The sequence below is a fragment of the Vigna unguiculata genome, chromosome 6 (assembly GCF_004118075.2).
Source record: "Vigna unguiculata cultivar IT97K-499-35 chromosome 6, ASM411807v1, whole genome shotgun sequence".
Lineage (NCBI taxonomy): Eukaryota > Viridiplantae > Streptophyta > Magnoliopsida > Fabales > Fabaceae > Vigna > Vigna unguiculata.
The window spans coordinates 3962725-3988334 of NC_040284.1; the positions used below are offsets into that span (position 1 = coordinate 3962725).

The window sequence follows — 25610 nt, forward strand, 5'->3', positions numbered from 1 at the left end:
AATAAGCTAAAAAGGATTACAATACAAATAACAAAACCTAGAGTCTAGAAAGTAGGTTAACTAAGGAGCACATGGACACATTCTAGAAGCCTTCTTGGTCAAGGCAATGTGGATGCTCCTTCTAAATATTTCTAGACTTCTTGGTGGCCAAGGCATGTGGTCATCCTTTCTAGATGTTTCTAGAAAGCTTTGCTCCTTCTCTTTCCTCCACATGTGCTCTTCAAAAGCCATCTAAATGCACCACTTGTCTTTCTTTGTCCCACCTCTTAATGAACCTACAAAACAAGTTAGTTTTAATTTAGCATGTTGGCTTTAGGTTAAGCTAATCCTTTGAGTCAACAAGTCAACCCAAATTCAAGGTCAACAAGTCAACTTAAAAATAGTCAACCAAGCCAACTTAATGGAATTTTAAACTAAAGAAAATAAAAGCAAAGAAAGGGATCAATGAACTCCCTTTCTTCTAAGCATGTGCCATGGGCCATCATCCTTGGTAGGGATCAATCCTTTATTAGCTTATTTGGCCAAGTAGCTAAAAACAAGAAATGCTTCAGTCATATCAAATCATGCCCATTCCCCTAAGTTGCACAACAAAAGAATCAAGTTAAACATTTGAGTATAAACAAAGCATGAGTAAGTCACTCAAGAAAAATAAGAATGACACATGGCAGTCTATCCTTTACATTAAGGCTCAAGATTCACAAGGTCAAATTCTTTCATAAAAGATCTAATCAAGAAATTTTCAAATAAACTCAATTAGCAAATCACATAAGCAATCCATTCATATCAACAAGACACTTATTTTTCCAAAATTATGATCATCCCAGTTTCTGAATCAAATCCCAAAAATCCAATGTCAATATTTTTATTGAAAACAAGGAAATCCTAACTACGGTTCGTCTCCCCAACTCTTATTTCAAAAATTTTCCTTGATGGACTTATTTTAGGGAGGAGAGAGAAAATTGTGTGACTTTTGGCTCAATCTAGCCATATGTCAAAATTTATTTTCTTTAATATTTTTAAGTACAAATCAGCTTGTACACTTTTATTGAAAAAAACAAAAACACATATTTTTTTAAAAAAAAATAAATTTTTCATTAAAATAAAAAACAAAAAACAAATATGCATGCATTTTTAATTTTCTATCAACAATGTTTTCAAAAGAATTTGAATCTAACCTCTTTTCCTTTTGGAGCAACCTATCTTCTTTCTCCGCAGCCATGTCAACAAAGATCACCAATGAAAATCTATTTTCATCATTCACATCAACAAACTTGATATATGGAACGTGTGACTTTAACTCAATTTCAGCATCATCAAGTGCATTAGGATGGTTAACAGGATCATCAGTAATCCTCATAATCTCATCTTGTGAGCAAACATTTTCATCTGAAGTAATTGACTCTAATGCTTTATCATTAACCAAGCTAGTTGTAGTAGTATATGCTTCAATTGCATCTTCAAATATCGTTGGTTCTTCAACTTCACTTGGGTCCTCCATTGTATTATTCTCATAACTTTGCTCATGAAAAAGATCATTTGTACTCCTATCATCATTAACAGAGAAAACTTTATATTCACATCGAGCATCATCAACATATCCATTAGTAGATATGTTAGTGTGAGAATCTTCAATTTCTTCATCAGCAACATCTTTAGTAAAATTAATATGTCCATCAGTAGACATATTACTATGAGCATCATTATATCTATCAGTAGATATATCAATGTGATGTGATTCTGGTGTTGGTTGATATAACATTTGAATCGTGTACTCGTTCACATCAGTGCTCAATTGTTCCATCCTTTGATTCATGCTCCTTAACATTATCATTTCATCCCTTTGCTCAACTATCGCCTTCATAAGTTTTTCTGAGGTGGCCTCCATAGATTTATCTTTCATTAGTTGACTTAAATCTTCTGACATTTGGTCATCTCTAATGGCCAACTTTAGAAGCATATCTTCTATTTCATGACGAAGTGCTCTAAATTCTAGGATTTCAGCAAATCTCGGATGGCATTTGAAGGTGGTGTTAAAAATACCAAGTAATTCTACAAAGTTGTTGTTACTTGCATCCTCCATCATGGTGTATAATACTTTATCATTTCCATACCATTCTTGCTCAATATCTTTGCATCGTTGATCAGCTCGCAACCTTTCATCTATGATGTCGAATTTCTCTCTCAATCCATCCATTATTAACACAACTCCCCTATAGGGTGGTCCATTGATTGCTGCAACTTATTATGATGGTGCATGTTATTGTTGTTGAGAACCAAATGGAACATATGATGGCTGGAGTGGATACTCAGAATGTGGTTGTTGCTCATGGCATGGTGGTTGTTGCTCATATCCCAAAAAAGATGATCTAGGATATAGGTCATTAAATTGTCATAAAGTTAACCCACTTATATCAGGTGTAGAAGTAGGTGTGACAATTTGTTGCTAATGATCATATGAATCACATGGTTGTTGCGGATAATAATCATAGTTCACTTGAAAATCACACTGTTAATTATTTTCATATGAAAAACTATTTTTCATTTTTTAGAGAGGTTTTCTGAAAAGAAATAAGTTCAAAGGTTGTTGAGTAGACTTCCAAGAAAGAGATGTGCGTCTCAGTGGACAACTTAAGTACCTTATCTTTCCTTAGCCAAAGTGTTTCCCAACTAGTTTCACAAATTTCACAACAAAATTCCTCAAACAAAAATTATGCTTAGAAAAAATAAAAATGACTAAAAAGTAAAATAAATGTTAGGAAAAAAATAAAGAAAAAGAAAATGTTAGTGATAAAAAAAAATAAAAAAATAAAAAAAATAAAAATTGTACTATACCTAGGAGATCCTGGGTAACTGCCCGGTCTAAATCGCCTACGTCTAGCTCAGTTGTAAAAAGATGGTTAACTCAATAAGACAACACACATGGCGGATCAAGCCGCCTACTTCAAAGAATAGCGCATAAGAAAGAACCGTTAACCCCAAACTTGGAATATTGCAGCGAAGCCTCCAGTGTCAACTCAATAACATAGGGCTTAGGCTTGGCCCAGGCCCATTTAGAACCTGAATATTAGCTCAATGCAACGAAGGGGGCCCAACCCATAAGAAGGGAAAACATAATTAATGACTTTATAAATACACGTGGACCCCCAACAACCTGTAACCCTAGGTACACTCTTTTTCCTCACTTGGTATTTTTTCCCTAAGGAGGGTTTTGGCCAGGGAGTTTTTAACGAGGCACCCCAACATTATGAATAAAAATAAGGGTTCTTCACATATTTTATTGATCAAATGTTATTTTCTTAAGTTCCCCACCACTAACCAAACTAAGCGGCCTAGGTCGAACAACTCACTCATTAAGTTATTTTCTTAAGTTCCCCACCACTTACCGAAGTAAGCGGCCTGGGTCGAACACTTACTAATTACATTATCTTCTTAAGTTCCCCACCACTTACCAAAGTAAGTGGCTTGGGTTGAACAACTCACTCATTAAGTTATTTTCTTAAGTTCCCCACAACTTACCAAAGTAAGCGGCCTGGGTCGAACACTTACTAATTACGTTATTTTCTTAAGTTCCTCAACACTTACCAAAGTAAGTGGCCTGGGTCGAACTCTTACTAATTACGTTATCTTACTTAAGTTCCCCACCACTTACCAAAGTAAGCGGCCTAGGTCAAACAATTACTCTTTAAGTTATCTTCTTAAATTCCCCACCACTTACCAATGTAAGAGGCCTGGGTCGAACAATTACTCATTAAGTTATCTTCTTAAATTCTCCACCACTTACCAAAGTAAGCGGCCTGGGTCGAACAATTACTCGTTAAGTTATCTTCTTTACACTTACCAAAGCAAGTGGACTAGGTGGAACAATTACTCATTAAGTTATCTTCTTAAATTCCCCACCACTTAGCAAAGTAAGTGGCCTAGGTCGAACAATTACTCGTTATCTTCTTAAATTCCCCACCACTTACCAAAGTAAGCAGCCTAGGTCAAACAATTACTCATTATGTTATCTTCTTAAATTCCTCACTGTAACATCTCGACCAGATATTATTAATTTAAATAATTAAAATAGGGATATAAGTAAAGAATCGCATTTATGATAATTCCTTTTCCCAAAACGCAGGAAAATTTAAAACTTTATTTCAATGCGCCAATTATAAAATCCATTCGGTGTTCAATTATTATAAAGATTAATTGTTCATAATATTCATTACAAAGTAGTTCATGAAGAAAACTAGAAAAAAACTCCCATAGTTGGTCCCCAATCTGATTCTAGGCATCCACACGCTCACATGCATCAACATTTGCTCCATGTAACAAGTTACATGATCATCACCAAACACACACATATAGGGTCAGCTTAAATACAAGAAGGACAATTACACATGACATAATTAAAGCATTTCATAACCGTAACCCGTGTTAGCCCCAATCCTCAATCCTCCACTTCCAAACTTTCTGTTGGACGCATCTTGATTCTACACCCTTTGATGAGTACACTGATCGATCTTTGCTGCACGAGTGTCTACTCGCCCCTCCGACTATATGCAACCACTTGATAGTCCACACACGGGAATAAATTTTCCACGGCCTCACACCGCCACACCAAGTGGAATTTCCCAAAACGAACAAAAGTTCGTAGTTGTTACCAGACTACCAAAACTCTATCAGATACATTGAAGAGGGCAATCATCTAAAACTTCATCGTACGAGCCACGTTCTCGCACACTCCACTGGACTTCCTAAATCACCAGGCTACAACTTAGAGTGGCCATGTGTTACCCCAATACAAGTTACACTCGTAACTGGGCCCTAGCAAAGCATCACCTCATGACCTCCATCCAAAGCGGTGTAGGAATCCTCCTCGTGATTCAACTCTGCACCCAAAATCGCCTAGCGTACCTCTCGCGTCGTTAGGTTGAACTTGGATCCAGACCGCCTGGCAGACACCTCACGCCGCTAGGCGCCACACGCTTTCCAAAGCCTCTACCAAATCTTTTTCGCCTGTCGGGATCACATTTTTCGCCAGGCGCCATGCGTTCCAAGCTTCTCTGGTTTTCCCTTATCACTTGGCAGCACACCCCAAGCCGCTAGGCACCACACCAGTAATGTCACTGCTACTAGTTTTTGGCACTTTGAAGCAAGTTCCAAATAATCCCAAACACTAGACATACAATCCATAACATGAAATATGCTTATCCAGTCATAATCACACGACTGGATGATAGTCCAACACAATCTTGAACAACCAAACAATATACAAAAGTAGGAAGAATACATAACCATTGCCCCAAAATATCGCACGGGCAATAAAACAATAATAATGATAATAATAAAAAACAACAACAATAACAATGATGATAATAATAATAATAATAATAATAATAATAATAACAACAACAAAAATAATAATAATTACAAAAATAATAATAAAAAAAAATGACACAATAAAAATAAAAATAATAATAATGAAAATAATAATAAAATAAAATGAAACAATAATAGTAAAACAATAACACTAATATGATAAAATAATAAGATAAAATAATAATAAATAGAAATGATAATAAAATCATAAATAAAATAAAACAATAATAATAATAAAAAATAATAATAAAATCATCGTAAAATAAAATAATAATAATAATAAAGATAAAGATAATTATAAAATAAAATAAAATGAAAATAATAATAACAATAACAATAACAAAAATAAAAATAGTAATATTAATAATAAAAATAATAATAAATAATAACAAAGTAATAATAATAATATAAATTGTAACATCCCATTTTCATAGTTTTCATACTATCAAAAAGAACATTTAATTTTGATAATTCAAAAGCAGTTGATATAAACAGGCCAGTATAAAGTACAATACAGTCATCCTCAAAATAACTATACATGTACTGTCCCTACATACAGCCCATACAAAGCCAAGAAAAAAAGGGGTTACAACACCCAAAACATCTAAGCAGAACCAAAGGTGACAACAACAGCTGAAAGCGTCCAACACCACTCAATTCCTGTCTAGGAGGGGTGTATCCTTACCTGCACCTTTATCTGCTCACGCCATTTAATAAGGACGATCATTGCAAAAGTAGAAGACACACAAAACACACATATACAAGAAGGGTAAGCTAACTTAGTTCAAAATAAATCATACAATTTAATGGTTAAGCATCAATCAGGTTTGATCACACAATTATCATAATTTCATCCAATTCACCATGACTATAACACAACATCACCATTCTAGACTCGATATCCAGATTATGTAAGTGACATTGCAGCTCTTGGTCGCTTGCACTTGTGACGGTTCCCAAACTCTGCAGATTTTTGGGCACAAGGGGTATTCACCCAACCACTCCTAAGGTAAGCCCCTTCTCGTCTATGACGGATCGGGTCCATAGACCAAGACCTCCTGCTACTCCCTTGGACATAATCCATTATACTCTATATGAGTCTTAATGGTTACTAGGAGCGTCAGGATGCCACCAATATGAGTCCTCATGTCCTTACATTTACTAAAACCATTTTCCTTAGAATTTCCCTTGAAATCCTAATTCCAACACATTCTCATACAGACCAATTCCACACAATATCATCTCACTGACTATCATGCATAAGAGTCACATACAAGACTAACCATTATCACATCAATTCAATTAATACAACTGCAATTAATCAAAACAGGGAAGAAACTCAATTTCTACAGTGAATCTAACTCAAGCTAGAGGGTCTCGCCTAAGCTAGAGAGTTTATCTCGCTTAGGCGAGCTGCTCTCGCCTAGGCGAGACCTCTTACAGTGGCAAATCAAAGATCCTGAGTGAACTCTCGCTCAGACGAAGTTGGCTCGCCTAGATGAGAAGTTCTCTCGCTCAGGCGACTCCAGCTCGCCTAGGCAAGACTTCGCGCAGTGACAGAGGTGATCTTCTGATATTTTCGCTTAGGCGAGAGCTGCTCGCCTGGGCAAAACTACCAGGAAATCTCATTTGTTCTTCACATGCAGACTCGCTCAGAATCATCCAACACTCAATTTCACACACAGGCAGTTTCAAACACGAATTAAACACATAATCACGCAAATCAATCACTCAAGAACTCAAGTTGGTGGAAATCAAGCAAATTGCTAGAGAGTAGAATTTTTAGTTCAACCTAGGAGAATCCATCACCACGACATGGAGAAGGAAGAATTACGCGGTCAGAGCCAAAATACAGAGGTTAACCAATGAATTCTGGTTGGAATTGAACCAAGGTGAAGATGGAACCTACCTAGGAGAATGGACGCTGGGAGAGGAAGCTACTGAGGGTCCTGTTGAGTTGGTCCTTCCAGAATCTGAACACGCAACAGACATACAATGAGATAACAGAACTGGAGAAGAGAGGTTGGAAGAGAGTTTGGGCAGCAGAGAAGATGAGAAAGGGGAGAAAGATGGGTACGGTGGCTTTTGTTTCAAACAGAGAGAGAGTGAAAAAGGGGGTATTACATAAATAATAATAATAATTATTACTATTATAATAATAGTAGTAATATAACCAAATTTTAAAAATAATAATAATAATAATAATAATAATAATAAATAAAGCAGTAATAATAAAACAATGATAATGATAATAAAATCATCAATAAAATAAAACAATGATAATAATAACAATAATAATAAAATAATAGTAAAATAAAATAAATAAAATAATAATAATAATAAGGGTTAAATATGTTTTTGGTCCCTCAAGTTTTAGTGAATTTTGGAATTAGTCCGTCATCAAAACTTTATACCAATTTAGTCTTTCATCTTTCAAAATGCGTGAATTTAGTCCTTTTAACCAAATTTTGTTAAGTTTATCTGACGTTTCAAGCACATTTCATGATAGTATTTAAGTTAACATTGAAGCAAAAATGTGTCTAACAATGTAAATAATTTAAATACTATCATGAAATTCGCTTGAAACGTCAGATAAACTTAACAAAATTTGGTTAAAAGGACTAAATTCACGCACTTTGAAAGATAAAAGACTAAATTGGTCAAAAGTTTTGATGAGGGACTAATTCCAAATTTCGCTGAAACTTGAGGGACCAAAAACATATTTAACCCTAATAATAAAGATAATTATAAAATAAAATAAAATGAAAATAATAATAATAATAATAAAAATAAAAATAGTAATACAAATAATAATAATAATATAAATAATTATTATTATAATAATAATAAAAAAAGTTTAAAAATAAAAATAATAATAAAATAAAATGTAACAATAATAATAAAACAGTAATATTAATAAAATAATAATAATAATAATAAAATGAATTAAACAAAACAATGATAATAAAAATAATATAATAAAATAATAGTAAAATAAAATAAAATAATAATACTAATAAATATAATTATAAAATAAAATAAAATGAAAGTAATAATAATAATCAAAATAATAATAATAAAAATAATAAAAAAGATAGTAATTGTAATAATAGTTGTAAAACAAAATAAAAATAAAATAATAATAATAATAATAAGGATAATAATGATAATAATAAGAATAATAATGGTAAAATAAAATAAAATTAACAATAAGAATAATATTAAGTGTGTTGTATTTAGAAGAAAACTTTAAATATCTCATCAAGCCAAAAAGAAAAATCATGATAATCATAGCAATGATTGGGTCACAAAAGCCAGAAAGAAGAATCATGATAATCATACAAAGAGAACTCAATACAATGGAAACCACAAACACAAACATACTCTCTCTAAAACCATATACGACAAACAACACGATACAAGAATTTGATTCAGGAGAAAACTTCCATGCATCAATATATAACACAATAGCATATAATATCACTAAAATAGGAAATTACAGCTCCCCTAACTTGGAATTCTGGCTCCAAAAGTACTCTTAGAATCCTTCCGTACACCATAATTGATCTCCCATTTGAGCACCACCCTTGGGCACTCCTTCCAACCTTCCAACACTCTCCTAAGTTCTGTTTTTAGGGTTCTAAAACTCCCTTTTGGTAGCCAAGGCTCAAACCTACCCTTAGTCAATTACCAAACAATTTCACAACCATTCATATTTCATGATGATTTATGCACACATGTGCTTATACATTAAGTCATGAGATCTTATCCCTACACAAAACAAATTAAATAATTTATTAACACCATAATGTCATATACAAGACTTGAAACCAAGACCTTTCATATAATCAAGTATCCTCAACCACTTGAGCTAGTATTATTCCTTGTATTTTCCCTCCACATTATTTAACTTAGAGATTCCCGCCCTCGCATTTATTAAATAAATATTTATTTATTTATTTATTTTTCCTGGATCTTACATTCCCCCCAACTTATTAAATTTTCATCCTCGAAAATTGCACCTACCCGGAAACAACTATGGCTAGGTTTGTAACATCCTAGTAGGATATTACTTAAGATAAATAAATAAACAAGACAAAAATAAATACCTCATTTATTATTAAACAATTTTCCTAAAACACAGGAAATTTCAAAACCTTTAAATTTAATATCCAACTTGAATATCAAAATACTCATCGTCCTTCTATTACATTATTGAAGTCCAAAACCATAATTAAATTACATGAAAATTTATTTAAAGTATTCATAAAATCCCCTATACTCTGCTCCTTCTCTCCGCCATTAAGCATCTCCTGGCTCACCTAAAACATCATCTGCTCCCGGATAATAAAATTACTCGATCATCGCCACACACAAACAGATAGGGTGAGCTATGCACACAGATATAAATAAATATGAAAATATCCCACCCGGCAAAATTATAACTATTTATCATTCCACAAAATTACCCATTATCCCTTACTCATAATCATTATGAGTTCATGCATGTACTCTAAATCTTGGGACTTCCTGTGCTTCCACGACCCTTCTCCCTCGTGGTCCAACCAACAAGCCTATCCCACTTGTAGTCCTGCTTCACGGACTCCCTCACCCATCATCTGAACTCCTCGCTCGGACCCGGACACGCATACCCGCCTTTCCTACTATGAACTCCCTCGCTCATAGCATTCTCAAGTTGAGCATGAGATGAACTCCCTCGCTCACTCATCCCAGCGAGAGTACCTTCGGTGAACTAAAATGTTCACGTTCCGCATGCGGTCCATACATCACTAACTACTCGCTCGCGACTCCAGCCAAGCACATCCCAGATCCTAAGGACTTAGTCCTTCAAGTTCAAACACCACAAACACATGCATATAATTTCCTTAGCTTAGGAGACACCAAGGAACCATCTCAAACAGTGCACATAAGCATGAATTCTCGCCATTCTCGCTTAAGCCATGGATCTTCGCCCAAGCTAGTCCAACTGTCTCGCTTAAGCTGAATCACCTCGCCTAAGCGAGCATGAAATAGTGGTTTAACCCCATCATCTCGCTTAGGCGAGCTCTTCTCGCCTGAGCGAGACCTTGGCTCGCTTAAACACACACAACTCCTCGCTTGAACGTGGATTCGTGCTCAACATGCACATGTCTCATCGTGACCTCGCTTAGGCAAGTCATTCTCGCCTGAGCGAGTGAACGTGCCGCTCAACCCCAAACTTGGTCGCTTGTGCGAAAAGCTCGAACCAAAACCCTGAACGAGCTTCTGCAACTCTCACTTAGGCGAGGGGACTCGCTTTGGCGAGAATTGTAGAGTTTCGTCTTTGTTCACGCACACAATTCACCAAAGTCATGCCAAAATACAGTTTAATCATTCCCGTTCAATCTATTTCAACAATCAAACCATTTGATCATGCTTTATGTCCATTTAAACTACCAAAAGTCGAGGTTTAATCATCAACAACCATCCAATACCTTAAACCCCCATCCCTACAATCATACAAGGCAGAAAAAGGGTTTTCCAACCCACATCAAACCACCAATTCTTACTCTCATCACACGTACACAAAATTTCCAACACACAGGAACCCATTGAGAATAGCAAGATGCAAAAATCATATCATATACTTTATACACACGAGAGAACTTCCCAAAACCTTGAATTCTTGATTAAAATTGGAAAACATGAATATTCCTTGGTTTGCCAATGCTTTGCTTCAGCCTTTCTCCCAATTCAGCCTCTTGCACACCCAAAACTCACCTCTCACTTTCTAAACATGAATTGGCATGATGGTTTAGCATTGATATGACATTGGTGTGGTTATGGGTTCAAACCTTATTTTTTTTATTTTTGGCTTTGGCTTGAATATGAAAAGTTGATGGAAACCCTAGTTGTATGGCATCCTAGAGGTGGTTGAAAAACAACCATAATGAGATAATGAATGTCATTAACAACCAATTAAGTCTCATTTTTCATTTTAGGTAATTAACTTAGCTTCTAGGCACCCTTTAAAAAGCAAAATTGGGTTAATAGAAAGGGTTTTACAAGGTTGGGATTATACTCAGAAACAGAACACGAAATTGAGACTTGGTGCGGTTTGGGTGAGGCATTTTGGAGCTGAATAGAGAAGAGACTAAGGAAGTCCTTGGTGTAGGGAGAATCCAATTGCCAAAGTTCAAGCTAAGGAATCCAGGTTAGGGGAGCTGAACCACGTTCTATCTGAGTTTTTATGCGTAATTGTATGATTATAGAATGTATATGTTTGATTTTTTACTTAATTGCATTGAAATATGTGTTTCTGGAATTTTTCTAGAAACCGCCTGGTAGGCTGCTCATAGCCACTAGGCGGCACATGCCAATTTAGTGTGTTTCTGGTTCCCTGAGGAACTGCTTGGCGGTGAATCCTTGTACTACCAGGCGCCACATATCTGCAACCCAGTTTTTGGGTTTAGTGATGAACTGCCTGGCGGTGATGAACACCCGTCAGGTGACGCGAGTCGAAATGACTCAGTTTTGATGTCCTGTGTGTTCTGGAGTGATTCTGATCGGGGGAAAATGTAGTCCTACTTGAGGATTGATGATGTAAATTGTAGAATTTCATATGGTTGAATGTTCAATTTGATAAAGTGTTATGAAAACCTTTTAGGGTTGAATGTTGGGGTATCTTGATGTATGATTCGACACTAAATACTGTGAATTTGCAACTAGAATAAGTGATTAATGTGATTAGGTTTTGGATTACTTTAATTGTGATTGGATGAACGGTGGGGTTACAGGTTCTGGGGAGGAATCTGGAAATGCCCAGATAGTATGCACTGTCTGGCGGCACGGGGCTTGCCGCCAGGCGCCAGCGCAGAAGTTACAATACTACGCGACTAGGATGGGTAAATTGGGTCTGAAGAGTTGTTCTGGAAAGAAATGGATTCATGATGATGAAATCTGGGGTCATGGGGTCATGAACGTATGAGTTGCCTTTCATTTAAATTGTAGTTAAGTATGTTTAGTGAAGTACATGGAATTGTTAGATTGTAAAAGTTGTAAAGACACTGATGAGGTGTGTAATCTGGTCTAAACAAAACTATATAGTTTTGATGGGATTTGGTTGGAGGTCAAAGTGAATACAAGAGTTTCTTTAAGATAGAAGCATAAGATGATGCGTTGGTTTAGTAGGTTTATAAGCCATGAAGACGAAAAGATGAGAGCAAGCTTAGTGAGAGACACATGTACTACTTAGAGTAAGGTACAGAATATCTGTAACGCCCCATTTAATTTATATACATAAAATTAAAGGAAACGTCACACAGAGATAAATCAACAATGCAGTCCTGGGGTTCATAACGTCACCCCTACAAAACTAGGCACACCACGATGCCAACTAAAAGCAGGATAACCGATTACTTAAGAGTTTACAATCTAACAACTACGAATACAGGGGCCATAGCCCTAAAGAAAACATGAAAAGAAGAAGCGTGAGATCTAGCCCAGATGGCTAAGCTGCTGGATCACCGTTTCCCTGCTGACCACGAGAACTTCGCCCATCTGCTCCCATCAACCAAGTCGATGATCATCGCAAGAAAGAACAGCCACATACATCACAACCATGCAACAAAACGGGTAAGCTAAAGCCAATCAACATATTCAACATGCAATCAAATATATTCTCATCATCTCATCCACATAGCAACCAAACATGTTATGACTCTTCATTCAATACACTACGACTCGACTCGACTCATCCGGATACGTATAACTCGGTCGGATTCAGCGGATGCTTGCACTTGTGGTGGATACCCCTGCTCGACCCTGAGCTGCTCGATCCTGAGCTATGTGTTACCAGTGTTACGATGAATCAAAAATCTCTCCCACCACAAGGTTAGCCCTTAATGAGTTTCAGGCCTCCTGCTACTCCCACCACCAGAGTCAGTCCGCTCTAAGTGAGACTAACTAGCTCCTCGGAGCGTCAGGATGCAACCTTACCTTGAATCCTTACCTAGTTATACAGATAGGGCACCACCATGAACACCCACTACCAGGGGCCATGGAATTACGTCCCGACCACTGAAGCGCGACCCCGGAGGTCTCACCTAGAGACCCCAAGGAATTACACGCTGACACGGACCAACGTTCATAAATCAACAATAAGAGAATATTGAATTATATTTTTCAATTTCATATCAACCCTTGAAGTTTAATCCTCATATCAATCACATCTCAAATCCATACCTTCGATCATCACCACCCCAATGAGTCTGGGGCCTAGTCTCATGTCAATATCATGTTCCTTTAATTTCAAACCACACATTCTTTTCTCACGCTAAGCCTCATACCAACCCATTCATCCACAATTCATGAATCATGCCAAAAATATGCTTCATGCCCCATTACATACATGTCCATCATCATACAATCATACTCAACCAACATGGATCACTCGGGAAACATCAAACACCCAAATCACAACACTGTCTCGCCCAGCATCTCGCTCAGGCTGAGGGGTCTCGCTCAGGCGAGACGTGCTCGCTCAGGCGAGCCTCTCCCTCGCCTAGGCGAGAGCGCCAAAAACAAGGGCATGGGCAACACGGGATCTCGCTTAAGCGAGATCCCTCTCGCTTGGGCGAGTTGCCTGCTCGCTCAAAAGTTGAGCGAGCCGCCTGGGCGACTTTTCGCGCAAAAAACTTAGGCGAGCTCCCTGTTTCATCTCGCCTAGGCGAGATGGACTCGCTTGGGCGAGATTAACAGGTCTCGCCACTGTTCTTCACTGCACAGCCATGTTCTTCATCCAAAGCACTCATGCAATACACTCTTACATATCAGAACGAAATATCACACCATAAAATCAGCAACCAACTCATACACGGTTCAGAATAATGACTCGAAACTAAAACCCTAACTTCCCGTACCTGGAAAGCGGCTTAACAGAACTTCGACGCGGGACCTTGGAGCACGGCAGTTCGAGAGACGGGCTGGAAAAACTGGCAGAACGACTGAACAGTAGCAGAACAACGTTATTATGGAACCTTAAGTGAAGGAATACAGAAAATAGCTCTTACGTGGAAAAGGCATGAGATTGGGGATCACTTACAAGGAGCAGAAAACAAAAACGGAGCTTGAGCGGACTTGTTCGAGATGAAGAAAGGAACCCTAGCAGAGCTCTTTTGGTGAGAGGGTTGACGGCTGGTTTCTGAAAGAGTGAGTGTGAGATGGGATTAGGGCAACATAGCAGGGTTTATATACGTTGGGCCAGCCTTTAGGCCCACTTACAAGGGCAGCCCACCAACTCTAGAGCAGAAAAGAAATGGGGCCTTACAATATCTTAGCTGGTATTAGCAATTCGGCTAGACTGGAGCTTCAAGTATTGATCTTAATAAAGTTAAATATGAAACTGTTGAAATTGGGAAACCAAGTGGTTGGAGATACATATGTAATTAGCCAAACTTGTAAGAAATGACATGACATGATACATTTGGTAAGCTCTACATTGGGTGCTAGAAGTCTACTAGCATTGGAAAATCTGAGTTAGAGAACACAAACCAGAAGAATCTATTATTCTGATACAGTGCCTGGCGATGGAGGGAATCTGCCAGGCGATAGTCGTGCAAATAGATAGCACCTAGACCGCAGGCGCCTGGCAGCATGAGTGGTTCTGCCAGGCGATAGCCTTTCAACAGGGAACTGTTGAGTCGTGTGCGCCTGTGAGGGCCTTTTCGCCAGGCGGTGCCTGTAGCGAGAACTAATCAGAGGTGCTGGCGCTTGGAGCTGGCAGCGCCTGGTGACACGTGTCCCCCACAAGGCGATTTTGCTGTTGTAGCTTTGAGTTGTTGACTCCGTAGGCGTGATCTACAAGGCTTCTAGTGATGCTTTAAATGTGGGATTGCTGGTGTTTCTTGAGTTGTGGCTCGGAACGTATCCCTTGAGTTGTGGCTCGGGATAGGGGTTAAAGCACGTGGTATTCCTCGAGTTGTGGCTCAGAATAGCATCTCTTGAGTTATGGCTCGGGATGGCGGATGAACACGAGGAACCCTTGAATTGTGGCTCGGGTTGGCAAGTGTTGCCGGTGTGAGTGTGCTGGTTGTGGCCAGTACGGATGGGTCCAGATAGATTGCCCTCCTCAGTGGTTGATTGACGAGTTTGGTAGTCTTGGGACGTTGCTAACTATGTTCGCATTTGGGAACTCCACCTGGCGTTACGGTGTATGATTCGTAGCAATGGTTCTCGCACGTGCTCTATCGGTTGTGGCCGATAGGTATGGCAGCAAGTCATCTTGAAGTAATCACTAGAAGGGGTAGAACACGGACATCCTGGTGATGGCCCGGTAGTATGAATTTAAAAGGGATGGAATTCATTTGGATGATTGGGTTGCCTATATATATATATATATATATATATATATATATGTGTGTGTGTGTGTGTGTGTGTGTGTGTGTGTGTGTGTGTGTTATATGTGTATGCTATTTATATGCTTTATCTGTTAAGCTCACCCTATTTTCTTGTGATTGGCGATGATCATGTACTCGGTACACATGAGCAGATGATGTTGATGTAGGTGGTTTTGGTGGGGCTTAGCTGTGGAGGGGGGATAGCTCGGGGATCTTTTATTTTTATTTTTATTGGTTTTGAAATGAGTTGTAAACCCATACGGGTGTTCGTTTTATGACATTCTAGTTTTGAGAGTTATAGATTTAAGTACTTTTTATTTAATTTTTTAAATTTCCCGCGTTTTTGGGAAATGAGGTATTATTAAATGCGACTTATTATTTTAATTTTCTTTATTTTATTAAAATCTGTAATATCCTGACGGGATGTTACACCACGTAGTGGGGGATCAGTCGGGGTGACATTAGTGCGGGTAGGTTACGGGTCCTTGTTGGTTGGTTGAGTGGTGCTTCGATCATGGCGAGTATTGCAGGGGGGATATCTGTTATCAGATCGCGATGGATGCGGGTGTTCGTCTCTGTGGACAGCGGCAGAAATGCCCAGCACGAACCAATTCTTCTATTTTATCTTGGAGTGCTTTGCATTCATCTATAGTGTGGCCATTGTTTCTATGGTAGCGGCAGTACTTGGTCATGTCTACATTGGGGGTTGAATGTTTTGTGAGGTGGTGGGATGAGGTCAGCACGGAGGGCTTCATCAAGAAGGCGAGATCTGGGGACACTTAGCGACGCATATCTGGTGAAACGTGGTTGTCTAGGCTCTGTGGGCCTAAAGTCAAGTCGTGGGGGTGGTTTATCGCGGGCAGTAGTTGAGGGGGTGTAATCATTGTTAAGAAAGTAGTCAAAAAATTAGTATGGGTTAAGTTAACCCTAAGTCGTCTCCCAACGAACACGAAATTGATCTTTAACAAGTTAGTTCTTATAATATCTATACAAAAGAGTTTGTCAAATAAAATAATAAAAATATGAGAGATAAAGATAAAAAGATAAAATAAGATAGAAACAATAATAAATAAAAATAGGTCGATTCCACTGCTTTTTTAAAATAGGATGCATCATTGGTTTCCTAAAGATTATTGTTATTGATTTCTTGTTTAAGACTTCAAATTAATCAATGTAACTTCTCAATTAATTTGTTGGCGCCCTTACTTTCAACCAAAGTAACTTCTCAATCAAAAGCAAGCACTTTGTAGATTAATCTTAGTAAATTTAACCAAAGTAACTTCTCAATTAAATATTACTAATCCTAATCATCTCCATTCTTTTACCTCTTATATCTAGTAAAAAGATAATTAACCAAAGTAACTTCTTGATTAATTCTAATCTAAGTTTTCACTTTTAATCAAAGTAACTTCTCAATTATTAGAAAAAACTCATTCAATCACATGAAAGTTTCTAAAATTAATCAAAGTAACTTCTCAATTAAAATTTAAAAACCCTTGGACTCATACGATTGTTGTGTTATGTAGATTTAACATTGTGCTAACTTGCTACAATGTAAAAATCATTACTTTTACTAAATTAAGAACCAAAAGACATAGATGAAAATAAATCAACAAGAATCAAAAGAATAAACAATTTATTAAAACCTCAGAATCCAATTAAGAAATTACAGTGGAACTAACCCTTGAAGCTTAGCCTTTCATGGAATGCAAAATAAAATAAAAAGAATAGAAGAATGGAGAGAGAAAGGAAACGAAGTTAGGCCCCCCTAAAGAGTTCCTAAACTCCGAAGTCTCAAGCTTGTCCTTTCTGCTTCTCCCTTGGTCTCTTTATATAGGAATTGGACTGGGCTTTTCTGTTGCTAAAAATCTCTTACATATCTTTTAAAATAAAGATAAAGATAAATATTTAAAAATATTTGGAGAGATATAGACTACTTGACAAATATAATTGGTTGATAATATCAATATCTAATATAATTAAATTAATTAATTAATTAATTAAAGATATATGATAAGTTTTCACCAATTAGTATTTATATTAATTTTCCAAATCAACCCTTTGCAATCTCCTTAAATTATCTTCTAAATAATCCAATATCTTCAAGATATATTTGTTTGTTGTGAAACTAAAAAGATTCAAGAAGATCTTGTCATATTTAAAAAGATTTGGTAGTTATTATTTTTTAATATTTTATGATATAATTAAATAAGATAATTATTTAAACATATCAAATAAAATATCTAAAGATATATTTTTCACAAATTATCTTCTATCATAAAGATAAAGAAAACCGCATGGTCCAATTTTTTTGTTGCTCTCTTCTTGGCTTTTCACTTTTTCAAGCTTTTATTGTCGTCTTCATGGAATGCTTGACTTGGATTTTTGTAATTTTGATAACTTCCTATTCTTGGATTTATCTTTAAGGTGTCGTGAAGCTTTAAGCAATTTATTTCCACACATCCATGAGCTCAACTTAGCTGCAGTTGCACTAACACACCTCAAAATATCCAAAGAACATTTATGCAACTAAAAAGTTGTTTTTAACATGTTTTTGTATCTCATGCTCAATAAACCCAATTATAGGAAACTCCAATTAAATCAATCTTTAAGCACACAAATTCACTTAAATACCAATAATTAAACATTAAATGAGGGCAAAAATATGCACTCATTAGGTGGTTTATCGTGGGCAGTAGTTGAGAGGGTGTAATCATTGCAAAACTTGGTGTGAAGGGTCTGCATCTCTTCCATGCGGATGTAGTCTGCGGCACGAAGCTTAAGTTCGTGCATGGATGTGGGGGCTGGAGGTAGACGTTATTAGCGAATGGTATGGGTTTGAGGGTGAGGGCCATACATTACAGTATCATTTCTTGGTTGAGGTAGGGTGTGCGGAGGGCGGCCTTGTTCAAGTAGTCAATGAAAGTCTGTAGCGTCTTGTCTTGTTCTTGTTTGACGCTGAGTAGGGATAGGGTTGTGGTTTGATGTGGGCGACTGCCAACGAAATGGGTAGTAAACATGTGGGAGAGGGTGTCAAAATAGTTGATAGAGTATGGTGGGAGGTTAGTGAACCATTCAAGGGCAGGACCTTTGAGGGTGGTGGGAAAAGCTTTGCAGAAGACGACATCGTGGGATGTATAGAGGGCGACATGGGTTATGTATATTTTGAGGTGCTCGTTAGGGTCGGTTTCTCCCGTATAGTTGTCTAGTGTGAAGGGTTCCCATTGGGCAAGGAGAAGGGTGTTGGTGATAGCATCAATGAAAGGGTGGCGACGCTTGGGTGGTTAGGGTGGCAACGGGTGTGGTCGAATGGGGTGATGGACGAGGGTAGGGAAAGTAGTGGTGAAGTTATGAGGTGGTATATGGGTAGTGGGAAGGGTGGCAGCGGGGTGGGTGTTGCGGTGTGTATGGGGATGGTGGGATGGATGTTTGTGTGATGGGTAGAGATGATGGGTGTTTGTTGAGTGGTGGTGAAGGTGTGTGGGGTTGGGTTGTACTCGCTTTCTTCCTCACTGGGCTGGTAAGCCGAAGACTTGGGGGCTTCTGACGATTCCTTGGTCTTCCCCGGGGTAGGGTCAACCTCGATCTTCCTTCTCAACCGTGAGTTTTCTTGCTTGAGTGCCTCCATCTCGTCAGCACTATGCTTTCTCAAGTTAGCGAGCTCTTGTTGCATCTTGACTTGGCCTTCAAGGATGGCGGCCAAGTCTAGGGTGATGTTAAAAGGCGCGGTGGGACCCGCCTTAGGCTGCTTCTTGACTTCAGCTCTGCTACGAGTAGAAACCATTGTCGACAGTATGCGGGTTGCTAGGTAAGGTGTTACTTCATGCCCCACGATGGGCACCAATTGTTCCTGCGGAAACAAATAAGAGAATTCAGACACAAATATCACCTTACCTCAATCTGCAATCTCTCGAGTTGGCTCCTCCTCGACTTGCGTATGTCATTTGCCGATATGCACGGTTTGGACCCATGAGGGGTTACCTGCGAAAAGAGCTCTAACGATCAAGTCAGCCAGTGGCGGAAGAATGAAGGGACAGGGGGGAGCCACGGCTCCCCCAACCGTTTTTGTTTTCACTTTTTTTTCTATATATTTAAAAAATAATATTTAAAAATTATTACTCTATTTATATTAATTAATTTTTATTTTATTTTATTTTCTATATATTTAAAAAATATATTTATATATTACTACTTTATTTATATATTATTATTTTATTTATATATTATTACCTTATTTATATTAATTTAGTTTGAAAAATCTTTTTTAAAATTTAAAAATCATGTTTTGTTCTCTATTATAATTTCTTATACTTTTCTATTTGGTTTCTCTCTTTCGTGCCTCCATCTCTTTCTCCCTTTTTATTTTCATCTCAATTTTCACCATCAATTCCTTATTGTTTTCAAAATCAAATTGCACTACGGCAAAATTGAAGAGTTAAGGAAGATTTTGGACCGAACAATTTCTTCTTTTGAGTAAGTTCATCTTTTCCTTTTTATTTTTGAAGCAATGTTTCCCTCTTGTACGTGGCTTTTCTACGCTCTAGGCATATATCTTATCTATCTGTTAGAGATCATAAAATCATGCTTTAATTGTTGATCAAACTCTTCTTTATGTAGATAGAGCTATTTTAAGCTTTGAAGTTGTGTAAGGAAAGAACAAGATTAGGAATCTACTCTAAGGTAAGGGAAGCTAATCATTTAGAAGTTATTACTTTTCTTAAAATATTGAGTCTTGCTTTTAAGATTTAATTTGGGGTATTCATAATTTTATCTTTTTGTAAATAGGTGAGAGGTGAAAATTTTATATTAGAAAAATTATGATAAAGAGTAAAAGAATTGATTCTTTTTTCAAGAGGAAGGCTTGTGATGAAGATGAAAAAAATGCATATACATCATCTAAAATTGAGAAACTTCATGCGAATCCAAATATTGAAGAAAGTGAAAAATAACTCTCTAAGGTTCCTAAAGTTACACATAATGAATTTGAAAATACTTTAGAACGTGATCTGGGAAAGCGTCTTCAAATTTGGCAATACCCACCAAATCAAATTGATGAGGTACGAAGGGCTTATCTAAAATGGGGTTCATATCAAATGCGTCTAGAAAATTATCCATTTTCTGGTAAAGATGATCATCCAAAAAGATTTCAGTACACATGGTTTAGCTTATTTCCTTCATGGTTAGAGTATTCGCCATTAAAAGATGCTGCATATTGTTTACCGTGCTATCTTTTTAGTAAAAAACCAAGTGGATGACCTGGCTCAGATGTTTTCATTGTTACAGGTAATTGAGTTTATTTTCATTGAATTCTAATTGGCAATAAGTTTATTGTCATCAACATGTTTTAACTTTTTGAATGTTATTTTATAGGTTTTAAAAATTGGAGGAAAGTTAATTATGGAAAAAATTGTGTTTTCCTTAAACACATTGGGAAAGATCCTTGTTCACCACACAATATTGCAGTGTCTGCTTGTCAAAACTTGTTAAATCAAATTGTCACATTAGGAATGTTTTGGAAGTGCAAAGCTCAGATCAAATTATGAAGAATTGGTTACGTCTCAAGACTTCAATCGACATGGTTCGTTTTTTATCACTTCAAGCTTGTGCTTTTAAAGGTCATGATGAAAGTATTGAATCGAGGAACCAAGGTAATTTTCTTGAGATGATAAAACTCATAGCATCATACAATGATGAAGTTGCAAAAGTTGTGTTGGAAAATGCTCCATTCAATTCCAAATATACTTCACCCAAAATTCAAAAGGAGTTATTGAATATTCTTTCTAGTAAAGTGAAAAATCATATTCGTGAGGAAATTGGGGATTCCAAGTTTTGTATAGTTGTCGATGAAACTCGTGATGAATCAAAAAAAGAGCAAATGGCTCTTATTTTGAGATTTGTTGATAAAAACGGTTTTATTCAAGAGCGATTTTTTGATATTGTGCATGTTAAAGACACTGCAGCAATAACTTTGAAGAATGAATTGTGTGTTGTACTATCTCGACATAATCTTGATGTTTCTAATATTCGTGGTCAAGGGTATGATGGTGCTAGCAATATGAGAGGAGAATGGAATGGATTACAAGCATTATTTTTGACTGATTGTCCTTATGCATATTATGTTCATTGTTTTGCTCATCAGTTACAACTTGCCTTGGTTGCTGCATCAAGAGAAGTTATTCCAATTCACCAATTCTTTTCAAAATTGACTTTCATTGTCAATATTGTTTGCTCTTCTAGTAAACGTCATGATGAGTTACAAGCTGCCAAGTTAGATGAAATTGCATATTTGTTAGAAATTGATGAGCTTGAAAAGGGTAAAGGGGCAAATCAAATTGGTACTTTAAAACAAGCTGGGGATACTCGTTGGAGCTCCCATTTCTCTTCTATTTGTAGCTTGATCAATATGTATGATGCAACTTGTTTAGTTCTAGAAAAAATTACTGTTGATGGATCTACTTATTCACAACGTGGTGATGCTGATAATGCTTACAAAAGCTTAACCTCATTTGAGTTTATACTGATCTTGTATTTCATGAGAGAAATTATGGGGATAACAAATGTTCTTTGTCAAGCATTACAACAACAATCTCAGGATATAGTTAATGCTATGCATCTAGTTTGTTCTACAAAAGGACTTATTCAAAACTTGAGAGAAAATGGTTGGGATAAGTTATTAAAAAATGTGACTTCTTTTTGTGAAAAACATGATATTGAGGTGCCTAATTTTGGGGCTTCTTATGTAGCAAGGCAAGGACGCTCTCGTCACCAAATGGATCATATTACAGTGGAACATTATTTCAAAGTTGAAATATTCTTTGTTACCATTGATAAGCAATTACAAGAGTTAAATAGTAGATTTAATGACCAAGCAATGGAGTTATTAATTCTAAGCTCTACTTTGGATCCTAAGAATCCTTATAAAGCTTTTAATATTGATAAAGTTGCACTCTTGTGGAAAAATATTATCCCATGGATTTCAATGAGCAAGAGAAGATTAATTTGAATTTTCAACTTCAACATTTCATTATTAATGCTCGTCAAGATTCAAATTTGAAGAATTTATCAACAATGCAAGAGTTATGTACATGTTTGGCAACAACAAAAAAGTCTGAAGTTTACTACTTGATAGATAGATTACTTCATCTTATCATGACTCTTCCAGTTTCTACAACTACAACTGAAAAATCTTTTTTTGCAATGAAAATAATCAAGAACAAGTTGAGAAATAAGATGGAGGCTGAATTTTTAGCAAGCACTATGATAATTTATATTGAAAGGGATATTGCAACTAGCTTCAGCTCTGATTCAATTATTGAAGATTTTAAGTCATTGAAAGAGCGTAAAGGAACACTCTGAATAAAGGTAAATTTTGTTTTTTTTTATATTATTGTTGATGATAAACTTTATGTTACTCTTTCATATATATTATTGTTATATTGTTTAGATTCCATTGTCATGAGTGCTTATTTTGAATAAAAGAATGATGTAAAAAATTAATTTTTTTTAATTAAAAGAAATTATTATTTTTTAATTAAAAAAAATTATATATAACAAATATAATTTGCCCCCCCTAATATTTTTGGTCAAGTTCCGCCACTAAAGTCAGCCAAAAGATTCTCAGAAAGTCAAATGTCTTGATTAATGGATTAATGAATGCGTACTTTTAATTACTGGGGTCCATGTGTATTTATAGAGTTATTAATTATGTTTGATCCTGTCGTGGGCTAGGCCATTGTTTGGGTCATAGATGGACTTGGGGCCTGGCCTAGGCCCTTAGTTAATGATTGTTGGTACTAGGGGCTTTGTTTGTAATATTCTAAGTCTGGAATAGTCAACAAGTGTCGTCTTGTCCTCTGAAGCAGGCGACCTAGGCCGCTTATGCTTTTCCAATTATTCATTTGATAACTGCTTTCAGGGCTATACGTAGGCGGGTTTAGTCGTGTAGTTTTATTAGTCTGCCTAGGTGCAGTACAATTACTAAGTGTGAAACTTATTGGATATACCGAAACAGATTTTGTATTTTATATTTTATATTTTTAATTATAAATAGATTTTGGTATGTTAATATTGCTAAGATGTAAAATGCTCGAAAACCCTAACAAAAGCTTTATATTAAAAAAAATAAATGGTATTTATATTTTATTGTTATTTTTTAATTCAATTTAATTTATAAAAATAAAAAAATATATTTATAGTTCATTTTATTAAATTATTTTTGTGCGTAAAAGTTCAAATATATTTTATGCAGTTAATATATTTTAATTACTTATAAATATTAAAGTTAAATTTAAAATTGTAAAATTAGAGTCTAAAATAACAAATAATTAAATATTTTTTTCAAAATTACAACTTATTTGAATTTAATTTCACAACCAATATATATATATATATATATATATATATATATATATATATATATATATATATATATATATTAGTATGTTGTTAAATTTATTTTATGTTTTGAAAATTTATTTGTTTCATATACTGAAAAAATATATTCTGTTTAACATATTATTTAAAATAATTATATGATAAAGTACATTTTATTGAGAGAGTATGCAAATGACTTGGATAAATTTTCAATATAAAAATAGTAAAGTATTATTATTATTATTCAATTTTACAAAAAAAATAATACTTATATTAAATTTGAATTATATTTTTATAAACTTAAAGTTTGTGCATGATATTATAAGGTAATGATTTTGATAAAATGTTATTTTTGTCACTGTCATCATAAAACCAATGGTCTCAAAAAAATATTTATCTTAACAATGAATTTGATTTCTTCTAATTCTAATTCTTTCAAATTTTTAAAAGATGATATTTGATATCTTTATATTTTTCTGTCATAACAATATATAAAATTCAAGGTTAATTATTTTCAGAATCAATATGTAAATTATATATTATTGTTTTTTATATAAAAACAAAGAAATGATCGAAAATACTTTGATATAAATGAAAATATAAGCCATGCAACTTAAAAGCATGGTGTATAAATAATTATATAAAAATATTTATATAAAGAAATATATATATATATATATATATATATATATATATATATATATATATATATATATATATATATTATTTATGTTCTCTAAACTCTAAACTCATAATTACTTATCGAATGAAATACAGTTTCAAGAACTTTATAAATATTTCAATGTTACCATTGGTTTAAATACTAATGATACAACTCAAACAAATAACTTCAAATTACCATTTATTTCAATTGTTTTTGTATATATTTTTATATGTTTTTTTACTATATTGATTTGAAAAATCAAATTATTTATTATAAATAAAAATTGAATTATTTATTGTTGATAATATATAATAATTTTTTTCACACAAAATCATTTATTTGTTTAATGTATTTCAAACTTAGCACATCATATTATATTTAATCATTAGAATTTTTTTTAATCATAATTAAGAGACTTAAATATACATTTGATCCATATTTTTGTTGTTTTAATTTAATTTGGTCTCTATTTTCATTTTGTGTTCAATTAGGTCCTCATTTTTGTCAAATTGTGGTCAATTTGGTCATTTTTAGTAACGGTGTTTAAATAGTTAACGTTTTTGAATAGTACATGTCATATGTCAGCTCATGGTTTTTTTTTTAATTTTTTTTAATTTCTTAATTTTTTTAAATTTCTTTAATTTTTTTTTTAATTTTTTTTCAAAAAATTTATCCACATGTCAAGTCACAATTGTGTCACGTGTCAGTGCTAGTGCCACATGTCAGTTTGTGATAGTATTATTTTTTTGTTCAATTTAGTTCCTATATTGGTTATTTTTGTTTAATTTAGTCCCAATTTTTATTAAAATAAATTAATTTTGTCCCTTTTAAAT

At 35.2% G+C, this 25610-nt stretch overlaps 1 pseudogene; it reads left to right on the plus strand.

The window, feature by feature from the left end:
- The first annotated feature begins 18745 nt into the window (after positions 1–18745).
- Positions 18746–23096, plus strand: LOC114188305 (annotated as a pseudogene).
- Positions 23097–25610: the final 2514 nt, after the last annotated feature.